This window comes from Sinocyclocheilus anshuiensis, unplaced genomic scaffold (assembly GCF_001515605.1).
Source record: "Sinocyclocheilus anshuiensis isolate Anshui unplaced genomic scaffold, SAMN03320099.WGS_v1.1 scaffold987, whole genome shotgun sequence".
Classification (NCBI taxonomy): Eukaryota; Metazoa; Chordata; class Actinopteri; order Cypriniformes; family Cyprinidae; genus Sinocyclocheilus; species Sinocyclocheilus anshuiensis.
Window position 1 is genome coordinate 785,262 of NW_015542416.1, and position 9,127 is coordinate 794,388.

Consider the following 9,127-nt stretch of genomic DNA (forward strand, 5'->3'; position numbering starts at 1 on the left):
GTGAAAGCCGATCCGGCGATCCACAGCACTAAGTTGATGTATTCCCTCAGCGACCAGCACAGATCAGCTCTAGGCATGACGAAGCGGATATCGTCCTCTTTTGGAAGACCAAACAAAGTAGTTTCGCTTTCACAACGAAGCACACAGTGTCTCCACGGCATGGCGGCAGCGGCAGCAATACTACAGCGAGAATAAAAGTTACACCTTCTTTCTTTGCGTGAACATTTGGGCGGCGTCATGCAAATCTTCCCACATAGTGAGGTAGATATGTGGGGGCGTGTTAGAACGAGCCGTTTTAGGTAGGCGTTGCTGACTCTTAACTTTTATAAAGAATATCTCTTTGGATTTGAGACTTTAGTCTTTGCAACTTTACAGATCTTCTTTATGCACCAAGAGCTTGTAAACACTCCAAAGAGAAAGGAAAAATAGAAATCGCATCATATGACCCCTTTAATAAATACATTTTTCATTAAAATGCTAAAAACCGTTAAATAAAAATGTTGCATTAATTGTTTTTAATAACTAAGCTTTTGATTATTTATAAGGTTTTATTAAAGAAGATTTTCACAGAATGATTTTGGCAAAATGGCACCCCCCCTATATGTGGCACCCCTATGAACTGCATATACTGCATACCCCGTTTTTGCACCACTGAGTAGCACCAATCAACGAGAGCGATTTTGAACTTAAGAAAGCTGATTGGTCAATAATATGTTGAGGACCAATACATAATCTACAATACATATACATAAACCCGCAATCGCTCTGTCTCGTATGCACACACCGACGCATGCACTGTCACGATCTAATGCACTTGTTAATGCCAGATCTTTAAAAACAAATACCAGAACGCAAAAATCCAATATCTTACATTTTCCAGAACAGGATCCAGTAGGATCTGGCTCAAATTAAGCACTGGTGTACTCTTCAAATGTTTGCAATTACCTCTAAACTCCTCTATGGACTACCACTTTTCTCTAGACTATTTTTGTTAGATGAACATGGTCTTCATTCTTCCCAAGTTCCTAAAAAATACTACAATGTGGTGATATCAGTGCTCGATAGCCTAGTGGACAGGGCACCAAATGCGCTCCTGGCGACCCAAGTTCGATTCCCAGCTTGAGGTTCTTTGCCGATCCTGTTCCTCTTTCTCTCCACCCTGTGCTTCCCTGTCTAATCCACACTGTCCTGGCAAATATAGGTGTTGCAAGGCCAAAAACAAAATTTTAAAAAAGTGTTTGTAAATGTATGCTTGTTGAACTTGAAAATAAAATATATAGTTTTTACTAGTTGAAATCCAGTTTTTGATATCAAGAATTTGAGTTATGCGAGTGATTATACATAATTGTCGATATCAAGAATTCACGTCTTTACTAGGGAAATGTAATTTCTGATAGCAAAAATAGCCATTGTTGCCAGTAAAAATGTAATTCCTGATATCAAGCATTATAATTTATAACCAGTGAAAACTGATGTTGACATCAAAAGTTCATATCCAGAGAATGAATGAAAAGCTAAAAAGGTTTGCCATAGTGTGAAGAGTTGATCTTCAGCGCTGGAAACGGCAGTACGGGCACACATATTTAAATACATATACATACACTCTTACCTCATTCCTAACCCTGCTGTTTAGCCATCAGAGAGCGGGTGCACACGTAATCTGGATGGCACATGGACCTTTCACACACTCTTTACCTCCTTTACAGTATACATACCCCGGATCAACCACACAGACACCATGTTGTTAGTTTGAAGTTTATTTTTAGTTCGTTTTGTCTTGTGTGTGCGTGGGGAGTAGTCGGACTTCCACGTTGCGCCGGCCAAACCAAACGATCGGGCGGCGCCCGCTTATGACGTCACTGCCGCGCCGTGCCGGCGCAATGCGATCATAGTCCGACGAAACCATTCTTGTTTGTATGTGGGGAACTTTGTTATATTTTCTGTGGAGAGAAAAGATATTAAATGGTAACGATTTATGTTATTAATATTTGTGTTCTATGATGGTTTATTGGTTTTGTGTTTTATAATGTGATTGATGTTTAATGTGAAGTTTATGAGTTACAGATGAGATTATAAGACTAAATGCTTACCTACTAGTGGTACCCTCCAGGTAGGGGGTGTACCCTGGCCTATAAGAAGGGAGGCCAGCTTCACATCGGGAGACTTGTTTAGCAAGTCAGCAAGCGTGCTAGTGCAGTGCCGTGAGCAAAATTGGACATATTGTATATTGTGAGTACTCGTTTGTGCACTTTGTTTATGGTTTATTTTGGTACTTTGCTATTTTTTGGACTGAGCACTTGTGGAAATACCATACTCTTACCACTGGATATTTTTACGGCACACTGTAAATAAAAGTCCCCTTTTGTTTACTTCTACGGGTCAAGCCATCATTTATTTTGCTTAATTGTTTTTTTTTTTTCTTTTTTCGGACCTAAAACTTCTCGCAGTAGATCTGCAAGGGTCTACTGCATCACAGTTACCTATAAAAGTCTGGTAAAAAAAAAAAAAAAAAATGGGAAAATGCAAAATGGGACTACTAATTATCTGATGAAAGTTAAATCCTTTTACTCAAATACATTGATCAGCCAATGAGTCAAAACCAGCATTCGGCTTTGATGAGATTTTACTGATTCATGACATCAGTCTAGAAGTGGTTAACACTGATTTTGTGATTTACACAAATATTTTTGCAAGCCAATTTCCTAACATGCTAAAAAACTCACTTTAACATCCAATATCATCTACTTAAACCAGAGCTCAAAAACTACTTTAAGCACACATGACATATTTGGGCAAAGTAATGGGAGATTTGGCTTTGCTAATAGGTCAGCACCTTTCTTTAGGTCAGAGGAATGAAGACCACCTAATGGGCCACTAAATGTAATTTATCCCTCGAGACGTTTATATGCTTTATAACACTTTATATGAAATATCATCTGTCCTCAAAGGAATCCCAATTACTGCAGTGATTCTGATGAAACATTTATAAAATTTAGCCAAAGGACTTCTGAAAGGATTTCCAATATGACTGATCAAGTTTCATTAAATTACCAAGCCAAAACAATTGGATTTTGACTTAACAGAGACCTAAAGAAGACTAACAGCAGCTTTTCTGTGCTTTTCTAAGTGCTTAGACCCACAGTTTTTATACCCTGCTGTTTGGCGGTACATAATCAGTAAAGATGTTCTTCATTATATTTAAAGTATGCTTTATATACAACATATTACGGTTATCTTGACCCCTATTATGGAATAACACATAAAAATGGCAGTAAACAAGCTACACATTTGACTGAGGAAAGAATCTCAATGCCATCTGACGTCTTGATTAGTGGATAAGTCAGATCGCGCTGCACTTGATTATATAATGCTGTTGTGTTGTTCATTTCATTGATGAGGCTGATGAGGCTTAATCAGACGTTCTTAAATCAATGGGCTTAAACACACACACACACACACACACACACACACACTACGCCTTTACAATCACTTCCTATGCAGTTCAGGATGGGAAGAGACACTTGCAATTTAAATCCAGATTGGTTTAAAGAAATATAAACCAGTGAGGCAAGGATAGGGTACTGACTCAAGTGCAAAAAGGCAACAACTATATACACACAATATAGTATATACAATGTTTTATTTTAAGAAATTCATATTTTTATTCAGCAAAGATGCATCAAATTGCTCAAAAGTGTCAGTAAATGCATTTATAATGTTACCAAAAAAAAATGTTCATCTCTATAAATTAGTTACCAAATGTGACGTTCCAGTTAGTAATGAAAGAAGGAAAAGAAAAGAAAAATAATGCACGTTATTGATCATGAACAATTACAATACAAATATATACTTGTAATCCCTGCTCTTGTCTTAGTGCTTTAATATCACGGTTTCCACAAAAAATATTGTGCAGCACAACTGTTTTCAACATTGATAATAATCAGAAATGTTTCTTGAGCAGCAAATCAGCATATTAGAATGATTTCTGAAGATCATGTGACACTGAAGACTGGAGTAATGATGCTGAAAATACAGCTTTGATCACAGGAATAAATTACATTTTAACAGATATTCACATAGATAACATATATTTTAGATTATAATAATATTTTGTAATTTTTCTGTTTTTTATTGTGTTTTTTTATCAAGTTTTGGCACAGCTTGTTTTGGAATTTTTATACAAAACAATACATCAAAAATATTCTAAAAAGTTGCTTCTCTTTAGACTCAGTTCTGAGTTCATGACTTCCCTAGTTCAATGATTGCATTTTAATTTTGAGGAAGGCAGTTCCTCCTGCCTGCTGTTGTAGATCTCATATAGCTGTTCTGAGATCAGCTGAGGCCTTGAGCGTCTCTGGGCTCTTTGATACGCCTTTCCTTGCTGGCTCGACAGCCGTTTGACGCCAGAATGAGAGTGGCACAGCTCAAGGTGATACGCGTGTTGCCTTGTTCGTTCATTAAACTTTAACGAGGGCTCTAGCTTCCCATTGCTGAAGTAGAAAAGACAAGAGGATTTCTGAGGGAAAGCTGAGAATATCAAACACAGCTGAACACCTGATACGTGTGTCTCCAGTCGGCCCGAGCGTTTCAAGCGGCCCTCAGGTCTGACTTGCCAGTCATTTTAGAGGCCGACAACCTACTGTCTCTTTTTCCTTTTCTCTGTTGTTGTTGTTTGCTGATGTGTTTACCCTGCCTATTTCGACTATGCTCTGTAAAATAAAGCTTGCATATGGATCCCCACTTTGTCGTCGTGACTCCTCCTTCATTATTTTGAAAGAAAAAAATAATGGTAGAAATTATATTTAGATAAGTATATTTTAACTGATTTTTATTTTTTTTTGGCATATAAGAATTCTGAATCACACATTTTAAATAATAGAAATACAGCATGCAAAATTAAAATTAAAACCGTACATTATAATTCACTACAGACTTGTTTTTCATTCATTGTCTGTAGATTGTAAATATGTTATGAAATATCTATATATCTCTGCCATGTTTCAAACTGTCACAACTCAGCTTCTCATGTAAAATCTGAAATCTAAAATTTCCCACTATTTCATGCGACTTTGCTCAGTCATTAATGTTTTTGTTCTCATAATTGCAATCTTTCTGACTCCACTTTATATTAAACATTATATATCTGCTGTTGTTGATGTTAGTTTTTTTGTGATGCAGCTGTCATTGGGCTACATATATGTTTTCACAGTCTAATGTTTAGAAGCACTAAGACAAGAGCAGGGTTGTTTTTGCATGGTGTAATATTAAAAGTCATTATCTTGTTTTATCATGCAGTTACCAGCAGATATAAACAAGTTTCTGATCGTAGAGAGATCTCCTTATGGACGATTTTCTCTGAAGGGGACTTAAATAGCTCTTAGTGGTTTTCAGTGTCCTCTCATCATCAGGAATCGAGCGTGCGCCGAGGAATAACATGTGCAGAGCGAGAAGAAAATGAAATGACTGGCCATGCCATGGACACACAAGAGGCTCTTGTCCCAGCACTTGAAGGGCCGGGTGGGCTGTGAATTGTAGTCGAGGGGAAGTGGTGAGCGGGCAGGATACAATCAAGAAAATAACAGACCTAATGAGTGTCTGCAAGCCCTGTGTTTTGATGCTGAAGGACATGGTGAAAGCATTAGTGGAGCTGGACGTATGTGGACATACGTATGGACGTATAGTTTTTATAAGAGGCATGTGAATGTGACTGAGACATCTTCATGTCTTCTTAATAGAAAAATCACATACCCTGTAAAATTTATTTAGGGTTTTTGGAGTACATATGACAAGAAAATCCATGACGCTTTGCACAAATTATGGGAGTAGCTTCAACAATCAGCAAAAGATGTGCTTTATGATCACAATAATAAGTTTTTTTTTTTCTCAAAAACTGGGTACAGTGAGGTTTCATTATTCTACTCACGTTCAAACCATTGATCGTTAAAAGGAAATATAACTGTAAAAACAAGTTATTAAGAACCCCAAACCTCTTCCGCAGCAGATGTGTTAAATATCACTGTAATATACAGTATGTCTGCATTATGTAACATATGCTACCTTAATCAAAAATGTTTATTAACTTTAACATTGTGTGATATTTCACTGATTTCCGTCATTTTGACAGATAACAATCATTCAGACTGCTAATAGGGATCAGAAGTGAAAGACAATTGCATTTCAAAGCATCCACATGAAAACAAACCTGGAAAGAGACGTGAGGATTTGATAGAAAACCAGAGATTCTTACTGCATTCAGTGAATTATTCATGGGATATATTGCAAATTAAATCACAAATGCACAGTATATGTTGTATGTTTCATATTGTTTCAGTGAAATGCAAATAAAAAATAATAATCATCATGAGGAAAAGATGCAGTGACTGAAAAGAGCTCTTCTATAGATATTGATGTACCATGTCGCATTAAAACATCATGCTTTATGGACATATGGGTAATGATTATTTGTAATGCAGCTTTATGATCTGCAATGAATAGTTTCAGTCCTTTTTCTCCAAACAGGACATTTCTGCCTAAGTTTAATTCAATGTGTTACTTGCCATTTCTTTATAATTGTTAATGAAATTTACTAGCAATTTCTGAGTGAAAATCGTTTAGATAGACAATATTAGATACAGCTGTTTTAACTAGAGTCACAGTGTATGACTGCTGATGATTTTACTTTACATTCTGTCTTTCGGCTTGTTTACTGGTTATTTAGTACTCAAAAGTAAAATAAAATTTCAATAAAAAGAGTGGCTCATTAGCATGGCCCATACGCAACGCTTTTCAGGCCAACTCTGAGCCAAAATAAGCTAGCCGTGGTGAGGGAATTTCTGGAAAAGTGCCTAGATTCAATTAGATCCCTGTTGAGCTTGGTGGTTTGTTTACTGAAACCAAATGCACAGAGGCCTCTTCTTTTTCATCCAAGGATTGATTTATATTCATTTCCAATTGCTTGCTTGAAATTAATTATCAGTCTGAAATTAACATATAGGTTGCATATTGATCTTGAAAAACACATTAATCCTACGTCAGCTGTGATGGTCCCTGGGAAACTAACGAGTCGTCGTGAGGGTGCATGATTTCCCACGATGCTCCATTCGCACTGTGTTCTCCATTTAAGCCTTTTCTCACCTACAGCCCAGAGGCCCCAGAGCCCGGTTCAGAGGGACGTCTCACCTTGAAACCATTGAACTGAAAGTTAGCCTTTCCCGAAATACAGCCGACGGTTTCTAGTGACTCTTGCGCTGACCCAGGATTCACTGACCTTCAAGAGCAGCATCCCAGTGATTCAGCAAATAAAAACTCCTGGGCTTTCCACAGCAGCCTTGAAGGAATCACATCAGACATGTTATTTTTGCCTAAGGTCCAGGGTTCCCTTTCAATGTCAACACGGATGCACACATCCTTAAACGCTTTGCTAGTGCTCGCCATAATGAGATGAATAGAGATCGCTCTTACCACAGAAATGCACGCTTCAAACAAAACAGTCAATGAAGACGAAGAAGAGAATGATGTGTGCTCCCGGCGCCTATTTATACTATAATCGCACCGGTAGTGACGTCATGGCTGTCGCCGGCCAACGAGTTGGTGTTTTTTCAATGTATGCTTCAGACACGGGTCACGACGAGGCGTTCCCCATAGCGACCCCTAGAGGACGCAGTGTCTCGTTCCCTACTCAGGGAACCATGGTTACATAAGTAACCTGAGACGTTTTTGGGTATGATATAGTTTGCGTGGCCCTGCCACTCAACCTCTAAGGAAAGCCTGTGGTGTTCACACAATCTGTATTATTTTATTTTATAATTGTATTATTAAAATATTCTGCAACAAGTGTTTTGATCGGGTCAATAATTGTGATACTGAGATCTCAATGGCCCACTAATATCCCTTTTTTAATATATGGCAGCTATTAAAGTATTAGTTTTTTCCAAAAATTAAAATTCAGTCATCATTTACTCACCCTCATGTTCTTCCAAACCTGTGTGACTTACTTTCTTCTGCAGAACACAAAATATATTTTGAAGAATGTTGCAGCCGTTTTTGTCTATATTTTGAAAGTTAGCTGGACTCTTTCAACCATCAACAATGTGGAATTAATCAAAATTATTTGACTAGAATATTGTACTGTAGGTCTACTAAAGTAACAGTCACATGATGAACATGGCTAAATTTAAGCCTTCTTTGTTAATTTGGACATTTTCTTGACCCTTTAATACACAGTAGAAAACATTACAATGCTTATGAAAAAAATTATGATCTGCATTGTAAAATGTGCAACACAGGCTCATTGGAAAAACATGCTTCTACCTTTCCCAGGTGGAATAAGCACTAATGGCAGTAAAACACCAACAAATGTTATTCTTTTTCACACCAATTATGATTACAGGGCAAAATATCAATTAATAGACTTATTTTTGCAGTTCCTTGCACAACACTATGTTATGAGCTCAAAACACTTTTACTATAGTGCATGATTTGTAAACTTGATTTGTAATCACATATTCAGCTCCATATGTTTTGCTTTTCTGACATAGTAAACTCGGTACAGCATTGCACTTATGAGTCCCATTAACCCTGTAATACCCAAATATAGGAAAAAATTAGCAACATTTTATTTGACCTCTCAGATATTGTTTTAGGAGGCCTCTGATGTAGAAATTAAAGATTTTTCAAATTTTTTACATTTTAGTAAGTTTTTAGGGAAATGTTGTAATATTGCAACGTTGGCCCTAGTTAGGAGCAGAATTTCTGTATTTGTACTCACTTTGTCTGAACAGATATACAGAGCATTTAAGCATTCATTTGCATGGTTGATTGCTTACTTAGCCCCATAACAGTATATATCATGAGTAATAATCACACAACAATCATATTTTATTATGAATAAGCATTTATTAATACAAATATTGAAAAAAAAATATATTTATAAAACTTTTTCTTCTATCACTTTCAATGTGGTTTGAATGAAGTCTGTGTTTACTTGCAGTGATAGTCCCTAAGACAGTTCTTTTCATCTGAGAAGCACAGGCGAACATTGCACTTGCTACACAGTATGTTTGTGTATCCATTATTGCAGTGTTTGTAGCGTCCTCTCTTCGTCTTTACTGGGAAATGTGCAAAATCG